This window comes from Cupressus sempervirens, chromosome 9 (assembly GCF_028749045.1).
Source record: "Cupressus sempervirens isolate cs-2001-9-10 chromosome 9, ASM2874904v1, whole genome shotgun sequence".
Taxonomy (NCBI): domain Eukaryota; kingdom Viridiplantae; phylum Streptophyta; class Pinopsida; order Cupressales; family Cupressaceae; genus Cupressus; species Cupressus sempervirens.
In genome coordinates this window covers 246,270,057-246,282,393 of record NC_143126.1, presented here as the reverse complement: position 1 = coordinate 246,282,393, position 12,337 = coordinate 246,270,057, and positions in this window count along the sequence as shown.

Here is a 12,337-nt window from a genome sequence, read left to right as displayed (position 1 = left end):
GCATTCCATAGTATGCCTCGTCAGTATGAGAGGATACTAGTGGCCGCATGAGAATTAGTAGGGACCCATGGAGTTTAGCTAACTACCAGGGTAACTTCTATATGATATATGCGATGACACTTTCCTGCTTGCATAGTAGGTTTCCTACAAGTCATTGTGTGCCTCTCGGGTTAGATGTTGATTTTGTGATTGGAACCTTTGAGTTAGTATACTTTTAGGATTCTGAGACTTAGAGAGTTTTCTATGCTATGTGATAGCCTATGTGGGACTTGAGATTATCTCCTGAGCACGGTGGGAGTGGACCACTTAGGTTCCACACGGTCAAGTGGTAGTGTTTTTTTCCACTCTTATCATTTGAGATCTAGTTGAGACATCGTGGCTGATGCATCCTTCATATTGGTGGATATGTATCCTTACATTGGTGATTAGCATATGTTAGATGATGTTACATTATGCTTATATTTACATGTTAGATTAGTTTCTACATATGATGTAGTATGTATAGGAGTGACATTCCTACTATGCTAATACCGATGATCTCTTCGGTGATTTGGAATGTTATGCACGAAGGGATGGCTAGGATCCATGATGGTCTAATGATGCTATTTATGGTTGGGAGGAATGTGCACTTAGTTTATTATGTTGATCTTTTAAGATGGATGTATATGTCTTCTATGATGATGTATCATGTGTTTATCTTTAGTTTGATGTATCATGGATTAGATTAGGATGATGTACTTTATTACACATATGTATATTCTTTTAAGCCTTTCATACCTTGTGGCATGTATAGTGGATGATTGAGCATTTAGAAATGTAATGTGTAAACATTGGACTTAACATTGTTATTTCATGCGGTTGTTGTATTAGATGGATTCATTAATATTAGTTGAATTAGATGTGATTCATCGTTAAGGGATCTTTAAAGAATGTAACCTGTTATGTTATGTTTATTTCTAGATGGTTATTGCTATTGCTTTCGTTATAAATGTATCAGTTTTGAATAGTATTACTTTAATGTTTTTTTAAATAAAAAAAATGCTACCAAACTTAGCGAAACCTTAGGTTAATTCTTTGGATCCCTTGGCGGGGCATTACATTTGGTATCAGAGCCCAAGTTTCTACATTGGGAGCTCTGGGTATTTTGGAACAAACTAGGATTTGAAACTATTAAGTGTATCATTTCAACTTGAAAATAGGTAAACTAAGCTTGTATTGTTACTTGTATAGTTTTCATACTTCAACACTTAGTTTTCAAAACTGAAATTGGACTTAGTCTTTTGCAAACATGTGTTTCCTTGGTTGTAATAGTACTTTTTACTATTGTAGGATGGTATCTGGAACTAGGTCTTCTGCTAGAGGCCATGGTAGAGGTCATGGAAGATGCCGTGTTTGTGGTAGAGCTATTAGTGTCCATGAGTCTGTTCATGAGGAATCTGCTTGTGAGGAGAGTAGAGGTGAGCACGGTAGTGAGCAGTAGGAAGAGAGTCGTAGAGAGGACCGAGCTGAGTCTAAAGAGGTTGCATTGAGATAGATGATGCAAACCATTCTTGAATGTCTACCTCCTATTCAAGATCAGCCTAAAGCACATCAGACTGAACAAGAGCATAGACCTAGGTCTAGGAGTCCTCAGAAGGATCGTCAGAGGTCCATTGTGTCCACTCATATGAAGGATCTTTTGAGATCCAAGGTCAAGCCTTTCAATGGGCAAGGTTTGGGTTATGTGGCTAAATAGTGGCTTATTGCCCTTGACAAGATTTTTGCCATGCAGGATTTCGACAGCAATGTTAAGGTAAGATTTGCGATTACTAATTTGGAGAATTTTGGAGCCACTTGGTGGACAATTGAGGAGAATAAGTTGGGTATTGATATGAGTAGTGTCCATAATGAACACCTCAGTTTTTAGGACCTAGGCCTATAGTTTTAGAGCCTACAATTATAGGTAGAGGCCATAGAGTGTTTGCAGCAGTAGATCACCGTCAGGTGGATCATCAGGGAACAATGGTTGAGACCACAGGTGCTATTCGAGGTATATCTCTTTTACTATTGTTTGATTCAAGAGCTATAGATTCATTTATTTAACCATCTATAGTTTCTAAGTGTAAGCTAGATGCAGTGAAGTAAGATCATGGTTGGCAAGTGGAACTAGCCTCAGGTATTAAGGTCTCCACAGATTTTGTAGTTTATAAGTGTGGGCTTAGCTTAGGAGATTTTGATACTGCAGTTGATTTTTGAGTCATACCCCTTGGTTCCTACGATGTGGTTTTGGGGATGGATTGTCTTGGCTCGCATAGAGCTAGTATAGATTGCAAGAAGAAGATGATTATGTGCCAAGATGATCAAGGGAATGATGTGAAGATAGTCGGGATACCAAGGCCTATATCTCTGCGGATGATTTCTGCTATGAAAATGAAGCAAAGTTTTTGTAAGGGATGTCAGATATTTGTTGTTATGGTGAATAATCTTGATGACGAAGATCCCATGAGGAAGACTTTAGATCACCCTATTCTACAGGAGTATGTAGACATTTTTCCAAGTGAGATTCTAGGCATGCCTTCGAAAAGGGACACCGATTTTAGCATTGATCTAGTTCTTGGAGCCGAGCCTATCCCTAAAGCTCCTTATTGTATGACTACATAGGAATTGGGTGAGTTACATCTTCAGCTAGAGGAACTTTTGGCCAAAGGGAGCATTCAACCTAGTGTATCATCGTGGGGAGCTCCAGTGCTCTTTGTGAAAAAGAAAGACGATTCTTTACGCCTTTGTATTGACTACAGACAGCTGAATAAGGTGACTATTAAGAACAGGTATCCTCTGCCTAGGATTGATGACTTATTTGATTAGATCAAGGGAGCTACAATATTCTCCAAGATTGACCTTAAGTCAGGGTACAATCAGCTTTGCATTAAGGAGGCTGACATTCACAAGATTGCTTTTCGAACTCGCTATGGGCATTATGAGTTCACAGTGGTACCTTTTGGGTTGACTAATGCACCATCAATTTTCATGAGTTTGATGAATGGTGTGTTCTAATATTATCTTCATAGGTTTGTACTTGTGTTTCTTGATGATATATTGATATATTATAAGACACATAAGGAGCATGAGGAACACCTGCGATTGGTCTTGCAGTGTTTAAGAGACAATCAGCTTTATGCCAATGCAACTAAGTGTGAATTTTTTAAATCAGAGATTTATTATTTAGGGCATGTCATTTCAGGTGATGGTATTGCAGTGGATCCTGCTAAGATTCAGGCAATAATAGATTGGCCTACATTGACTAATGTGTCAGAGATTTGTAGTTTCATGGGCCTAGCTAGTTATTATCGCAAATTTGTCCAAAACTTCTCTAGGATAGCACATCCTATCACTTCCCTTCAGAGGAAAGGAAAGAAGTTTGTGCGGATGGAGAAATGTGAGGAAGCATTTTAGAAGCTCAAGGAGCTTTTGACTAGTGCACTGATTTTAGCCATACCTGATCCAGAGGGAGATTTCATGGTGTGTATAGATGCTTCTCTTGAAGGAATATGGGCAGGTTTGATGCAGAATGGATGGGTGATTGCGTATGAGTCATGCAAGCTCAAGGATCATGAGCTAAATTATCCTACGCATGATCTTGAGTTAGTAGCAGTAGTTCATGCTTTGACAAGATGGAGACATTTCTTGTTGGGGCATAGATTTGAGTTACATAGTGATCATCGCAGTCTTCAATACATTTTCACTCAGCCTAATTTGAATGCTCGCCAGAGACGATGGATGGAATTCCTATGTGAGTATTATTTTGAGGTAAAGTATATCCAAGGAAAGGAAAATGTGGTGGCAGATGCTTTGAGTCATAGAAAGCATGTGATATCATCTATGAATCTTAGTGTGGATTTGAGGAGTCAGATTCTTCAGGCACTTCCTACGGGTTCTTGGTATTAGGAGGTGTGTAGAGAAATAGATTTAGGAAGACCTTTGGATGGTAAGTTTGCAAGCTATGTTCGAGAGTCAGATGGTCTTTTGAGACATTTGGGGAGGATTTATGTGCCTTTACTGGATGAGCTTTGCATCTTGATTCTAGCAGAATCCCATCGTACACCCTACTCAACACATCCAGGTGTCAAAAAGATGCATGCTGATTTGAGGTGTTTGTTCTTTTGGTCCGAGATGAAGCGAGACATCACTGATTTTGTGGCTAGGTGTCTTGAGTGCTAGAGAGTTAAGGCAGAACACTAGCACCTGGCTGGATTTTTGCAACCAAATCTCATTCCTTCATGGAAGTGGGATATCATCTCTATGGATTTCATAGTAGGAATACCTATGACTGTTCGTCGACATCATGCTATCATGGTCACTGTTGATCAGTTGACTAAGGTGGCACATTTTTCACCAATCAGGTCATCCTACATAGTAGCTTCTGTAGCTAATGTTTTCATGCGTGATATTGTGAGATTACATGGTATTCCTAAGAAGATCATTTCTGATAGGGATCCAGTATTCACATCCACATTCTGGACATCATTGCAGCATGAGCTTGGAGCGCAATTGAATTTCAGTTTGACATATCATCTAGAGATAGATGGTTAGACAAAAAGGATGAATCAGGTTCTAGAAGATATGTTAAGAATGTATGTGATGGATAGGAAGACACATTGGGAGGATTATCTCTACCTAGTGGAGTTTGCTTATAACAACGAGTATCATAGTTCTATTGGCACGGGACCATTTCAAGCATTATATGGACATCCTTGTTGTACACCTTTGAGTTGGGATAGTCTTGAGGATCGTATCTTGTTGGGTCTCAAGATTCTTTGTGATATAGAGCAATAGGTAGTACGTATCCATGAGCATTTGACTACAACACAGGACAGGCATAAGAAGTATGCTGATGCACATATGACATATAAGTAGTGTGCTATGGGAGATAAGGTTTTCTTGAGAGTGCGTCCGCGAAAGAGTCTGATTTGATATGGAAAGGGTTCTAAGCTAGCACCTCATTTTGTGGGACCATTCAAGATTCTTGAGAGGATTGGTCCGGTTGCTTACCACCTTGATGTACTGCCCGACCTAGCTTGCATTCATTATGTTTTCCATGTTTCAGTGCTTAGGCAGTATATTCCTAATATTGTACATGTTCTTGATTGGAATGCATTGCAAGTAGAGGACATGCTCCTGGCTTTGGAGCCGGTATGTATTTTGGAGCAGCGAGGGTTGACCCTCAGGGGTCAAACCATCGAGCAAGTAAGGGTCTAATGGGATCCTAATGATGATTCTTCAGCTACTTGGGAGGATGCAGCGAGATTGTGGGAGTTATATCCCTACTTGTTTGTAGGCTTCCAGGAGTAAGCCTAACCCAAGGGGGGGTGGATGTAGTGCCTGCCCTCATTCACATCCTTTTTAGACACATTGTTGTTATCATTATCAGACTATATTAGATTAGTTTTATGTTAATGGATTAGTGGAATTGTTTTGAGACTATTAGATATTATGTTATGGATTCAGTCGATATATGATGAAATTATTTAGACTTTACATTTGTGTATGCATGATGATCATTACATTATTTTCAGTTATTGATGATGATTAGTTAGATGGTTTATTATCTCATGTATTTTATTATGGATACTTACCCCATACTTGCATGTGTATGGTGTGCGTGATTTTTGTTTTGTATGGCATTTTTTATATGGTTAAGGAAGTGAGTCGTAGTCACCTACTAGTCGGGATCTACACGATGCACCACTTCCTGCCATTGCCTGTTTAGTTTAGCATTATATATATGTTGTATGTACATGTATGATTTTTATGCAGGTTTCAGGTACTGGGTATCGACTTCCCTAAATTGCCAAGATGAGCGTACCCTATTACACTATCTCAATGATAAGAGAAGGGAGATAAATTCTCAAGTCAAAATCCCAAACCCTTAAACCATTGTCCTAGAAAGATAGGAAAAGTAACTGATCTCAATGAGATTGATGGTCATGAAGATCCTTTCCATTACTGTGCTAACCCTTGCACCTCTGGCCCACATAGACACTTGGTAGCAACCTAGCACCACTTGGTGACCTGCACAAGAAAAGGGGGGTCCATCGAGACACGTAGTAGCAAGGTGCATGCTTGCAATATATAAATACCTTACACTTCCATCAAGCAAGAAAGCACCAGCTGTGGATCAGAGAAGATTCGACGGTGGAAACTCCTCATGCATTATTCTTTGAAAAATGTAGCCTGTGACATCATTCCCTCCACGTGTCTCTAGGAGGCATGCTCACAATAATTAAAATCCTTGCATCTTCATCTTGCGGGCATGTGCCAGCCCTGGATCAGAGAAGATCTGATGGTGCTTGGAACAAATTCCCCCAGACCCCTGTGCGATTAACCTCTGTGATTTCATTTGGACATGTGTCGCTAGGGCACTTCCCCGCACTGTCAAAAGGTTTGACAAAGCTCACAATGCAGGGAAGCGAGCACCAAATGAAATGCTAGCTCAGCCTGCCATCCTATGACCCACAAGAAGGACATGGACCCACTTGCCACATGGCACAAAGGGGCTTCCCCAAAATATTTAAAATTTTTGTATTTGTAAAATGCGAGGACATGCCCGCCGTAGATCTGTCTTGATCTAACGATGAAAAACTTGCATGTTGAAACTTGGCAAAGAACTCACATGATGTCAACTGTCCATGCGTCAAAAAGAGGGATTCTTGCATTATTTAAAATCTTTGCATCTTGATAATGCGGGAAGGCGGTGATCGTCGATCTGAGAAGATCCAAGGGTGAGGGAAGTTGCATGCTGGCAAGGAAAGACATGAAAATACCTAGGGCATTAAAATATCATAAATTTGGTAGGTAGCCATTAGATGGGGCAACATTCGAAATTCAAACTTTTGGTGGGGGGAAAAAATGGATAATAGTAAAAAAAGACTCCATAATAGCTCAAAAATCCTCAAAGTTTTAGAATTCCAAGGGGAGAATTAGAAGGCATATCCAAGTAGGAATAACTATCCCTATATTCTTTTGAGTATTAAAATTGGGTTTTCATTTGCAAAGATAAAGTAGATCATGATAGTTACTCCCATGGTTCCAACCTCCTATACAAGCATAAATAAAAAAATTCTTATTAAGAAAAAAGAAAAGAAAAAAGCTACTAGACATGTCATTAATCATTACACTACACATGATATTCCATTGAGAAGAAACCTATTTCATTAATTATTCAACAAAATAAAAAAGGAAAGAAATTTATCAACTAGATATAAGTTTAACTCTTCCATTATCTCTTTTAAGATCTTATCAAGAACTTGAACATTAGTCCCATTAACCTTCCAGGAAGTGTTGTGTGGGAAAAAATAGGTCAAGTTTCATTTTTTATGTCAACTAGCACCCAATGACTTGGCCACATAGGTAAATTAGTGATTATATTATTGCGCATAAAATTCATGTAACTTCATCAAGTTACGATCATCTTTCAAAATTATCTTATCATATTGCCAGCTATCTTTCCATTCCCTTGGACACACCAAAATTAGCATGAAGGATAAAAGAAGTAATGAAGGATTGTGTTGAGCATCAATTTAACAAAGATACTATAAACTTAGTATATTTGTGAACTTTTAAAATCTATCTCAGCTATAGCCAAGAGAATACCAAAGAAATTGACAATAGCTTGAAAAAAATCCACAAAATATTAGTACTAGAAGGAGAGACTTGGCATGAAAATCCTCATAGGAGCAACTTCACCTTGTAATCACCTAAAAATGGGTTGATAGACTTGAAACCATATTTTATCCTAATCTAGATAAACCCCTAAATATGCCAACCCAATTACTGACACAATTCATCAAATCTACAATCAAATAGTCAATGTCAATCAATTAGTTCCTAAATCAAACATCAAATGGCCTAATCTATTTAAATAAATCAAAATTTAAATACACTTGGCTAAGTTAATTAATAAAAAGGAATTAATAGGCAAAAACCTACAACACAATGGTAAATTGTGAGCCACTTATCCGATCAAAAAATAAATAAATAAAGTAAAAAGCAATTTATAAACCCCACTAAAAGATCTATCATATTAAAAGGTACAAATGGGCAAGAAAAGGATACATGGACCAATTAGGGTGAATCACATGGATGACTCCATGATACATCCCAACCCTCCCTCAACTATGAATCTCAACCACTCATTTGACCTTAATTCCTATAAATAAGATGAATTTGAAGCTGAAATGGTTCTCCTCTAATTCACATGGTTATGATGCCAAATTCATGGTCCTCTCTCATCTAGATGTGTTCTTGTGATGTTAAAGTCATGGCCCTTATATTTAGATTTGCATTGTCATCATAGTGAATTGCTAGCTTACTTGTATTGTATTTGTTCAATTCTTAGTAATTAGAACACAATTTCTTTCAATCTAGAAAATGAACAAAGTATTTCCACTCATATTTCATAAATTTGATTGAATGTCTCATATTAGGCATGCATTGTCCAATGATTAGGGAGTCAATTCTAAGTGAAATTAAGCGCTTGATCACACCTTTCCTAATTAGATAAGGATAGGATGATTTATAGATTTTTTTGTTCTTTCCTTTGATCTATTTGATGTACTAAACCTAATTATTTAACATCCTATTTAATTCTTTTGTATTCATAGGTACTACATTTTTGACACATAAACCTAAACCTTTTTTATCATCAAAATTGGATTTCCATTTTTAAAGAGAAAGGATATATTGAGAATTACTCCCACAGGGACAAGGATGTACCATACAAAGATAAGGTGATCTTCCTTATTAATAAAAATGAAAGAAAAAAAGTTCTCATAGACATGTTATTGGTCCTTAGAATTCCATTAAAAAGAAAACCATTTCATTAGCTAGTTCATAAAAAGGCACAAGGAGAGGAAGTTACTCACTTTAGAGAGATATAACTTTTATTGAATCTTTCATGATCTCATTAGGATCCTAAACAATAGTCCCATAAACTGTAGTGCCTGCCCTCATTCGCATCATTTTTAGACACATTGTTGTTATCATTATCAGACTATATTAGATTAGTTTTATGTTGATGGATTAGTGGAATTATTTTGAGACTATCAGATATTATGTTATGGATCTAGTCGATATATGATGAGATTATTTAGACTTTACATTTCATGTATGCATGATGATCATTACATTTTTTTCAATTATTGATGATGATTAGTTAGATGGTTTATTATCTCATGTATTTTATTATGGATACTTACCCCATACTTGCATGTGTATGGTGTGTGTGATTTTTCTTTTGTATGGAATTTTTTATATGGTTAAGGAAGGGAGTCGTAGTCACCTGCAAGTCGAGATCTACACGATGCACCACTTCCTGCCATTGCCTATTTAGTTTAGCATTATATATGTTGTATGTACATGCATGATTTTTATGCAGGTTATAGGTATTGGGTATCGAATTCCCTCAATTGCCAGGATGAGCATACCCTATTACACCATCTCAATGATAAGAGAAGGGAGATAAATTCTCAAGTCCAAATCCGAAACCCTTAAACCTTTGTCTTAGAAAGATAGGACAAGTATCTGGATATTACACCCACCAAATGTGTTGGATGACATAATTCGTGATTTTTAACCCTTTAGATTGATTTTGTATGGGTTATTCTATGATGGGTTTTCATATTTTATCTTGGAGGTCTATGGTGAATTTCGTATTAATTAAGTCTTAATAAATAGATTTAATTAATAAATTAATTATTTGGAGAAATTGATATAATATCATGATTTTGATATTTAATTATAATTAATTAAATCAGAATTAGTTGAGAAAAGAATTAAATAAATGTAATTAAATTAAAAATTATTAATAATAAATAAATTATAATAAAATTAAATAAAAGTTATAATAAGATTAAATAAAATTTATAAGCTTGCCTAGGAGTTAATGCACTTTTTTTTATTTCTCTTATGTCATCAACATGGGGGTAGCGAACAAATTAAGCACATAGTGTCTACAACCTTAAAACTCATTTGGAAAGTTGGAAAAAGCTCGTGCTTAGTTGTCTACACCTTCTAGTTGTTTCTAGAGGCATTCTTGAGAGTCCTTTATATTCAGGCACTCCAAGAGGCTTAAGAGAGAATTTTGGAGAGCATAACTTTGGAGAGTGTTTTGGAGCATTAAAAGACTCGGGAACGTTGGAGAAGGGAGGAGCTTGCTCTGCGGGTTTTCTGAGGAAAAAAGATTTAGCATCAGAATCCGAGTAGACTCTTATAATCTTGTTTATGCTAATTCCGCATCTTGCACTTCCTGTCTTCTTCACGTCTTCCATATGTTTTTTGAGGGTTTTTTTTGATATTTTAATTGTATGTATTCTCAATATGGGTAGTTAAAAATTATTTGAGATAACTTTATAAGCATAGATCCGAAGATAACATGGGGCTAGGATTTTATATCCATTAGCAAACTTATTGAGCAAATTCAGAGAACAAATATTCCATGGTTTCATTAAAATTGAAATCCTTTAGAAAATTGTGTTTATATGAACATGCTAATTTAGATCTGCAAATATATATAAACATGTTATATATATATATATATATACAACATAAATATATTTATATACATATATATATACATACATATGTATATATGTATATACATACATATGTATCTATGTATATACATACATACATACATATATATATATATATATATATATATATATATATATATTTATTTTATTGGAAAACTCAATGTTATTCGCATCACGATTTACATTTTTAAAGAAAACGTTATAAATTATTTATAAAGAAATGATTCGCACAATATATGTGGGTGGGGACGGCCGAGTCCGTACCCCCACCTCTGCGTAGTGGTAGTGGCTGGCAGCACTGCTACTGTAGGCTCTACGACCATTGTCGTAGGCCTGCGATCGTAGGCCCACACGGTACCTCCATTTGCGGTGGCATTTTCTTTATCATATGCGGTAACGAATTTGATGATATGCGTTTTGTGATTCATTTTTGATTTTAATAAATGTTGATATATATATATATATATATATATATATATATATATATATATATATATATATAGTTATGAACAATTATTATTGTATTTAAAAAGGTTATATTAATGGGTCATTCTTTTAAACGATAAATGATTTAAAATATTAATGATAGTTTGTCAAATATTATTTAAAAAAGAAAAATATTAATAAGTTAGCTTAATTAAACTTAGTTTAATTAAGGTTAAATCAAAGTTTTAATCATGCAATTTATTGAATTGATAATTGATTATTGGAACTCAATAGGAGTCGATTTTGAACAATGTTTATATAAACAATATAATTAGAAAATTGAATCTAATCTAACGGTTTTGGGAGAGAAAATTTTAAACAAATAGATGGGTTAGGAAAAAGACGTGAACACATTCCTCCATTCATTATCTAAAACTTGAAACGAAAACCGAAACCTCCACTTTTAAATCAACTATGTAATTTTAGCATAACCAAAACATGTGCTTGCATTGTGTATTTCTTTATGCTTCTTGTTTTGGGTTTTGAGTTGACTAGTGTTGACCAATTATAGGACGTCTACCAGAGGCTTGGGGTTATGATTGTGATGTCATGATGATGTTTTAATTCCAATCTTTACTAACCCAACCATGGTTATGTGATGGAATTTTCTATGTAATGTTTGTGATTACTAATTGTTTTAGTTGAGATTCTTATGTATGAGACACTTGACCTAATCATTTCTATGTCATCGATCAGTTATCCTTGGGTTATTTTCTAGTTGCCATGATGAGACTGAAATGTTGATTAATGTTGTCATGTTGTGACATGTTTTGACTCAACCATTTTGGAGTCTTCAATCAGTATGATTTGAGTTATATTTTGGTTATTGAGAACTAATGGATACTTTTGATTATCAATGATACCTTGAGTTGCTAATAGAGAACTGTTGTGGTCATGATTTTCTATGAATGCTTTTCAGTTGCTCATGGAGATTTGATGCTTTTATTATGGATATTTGATGCTCTTATTTTGGATTATCTTTTGGTATTTCTTTCCAGTCACTTATATAGGACTAGGGTGATTCATGATTCCATGAGCATTAGGGTAGGTTATCTACTTGTGGTGTTGGGAAGTGGCTTGCAATGGGGGTCGGGGCCCTAAGAGGCTACCAAGGTAACTCATTGTAAGTTGTTTAATAAGTGAAAACATTCTCACCTAATACTGACTTAATGAACCTAAAAAGATAATTGTTTTGTTCTTGCCCATGCCTCGAGTGCTTGTACAGACTAGGATGGGAGTAGAGAGAATGCTTGGTTGCGACCTTGCATTCCATAGTATGCCTT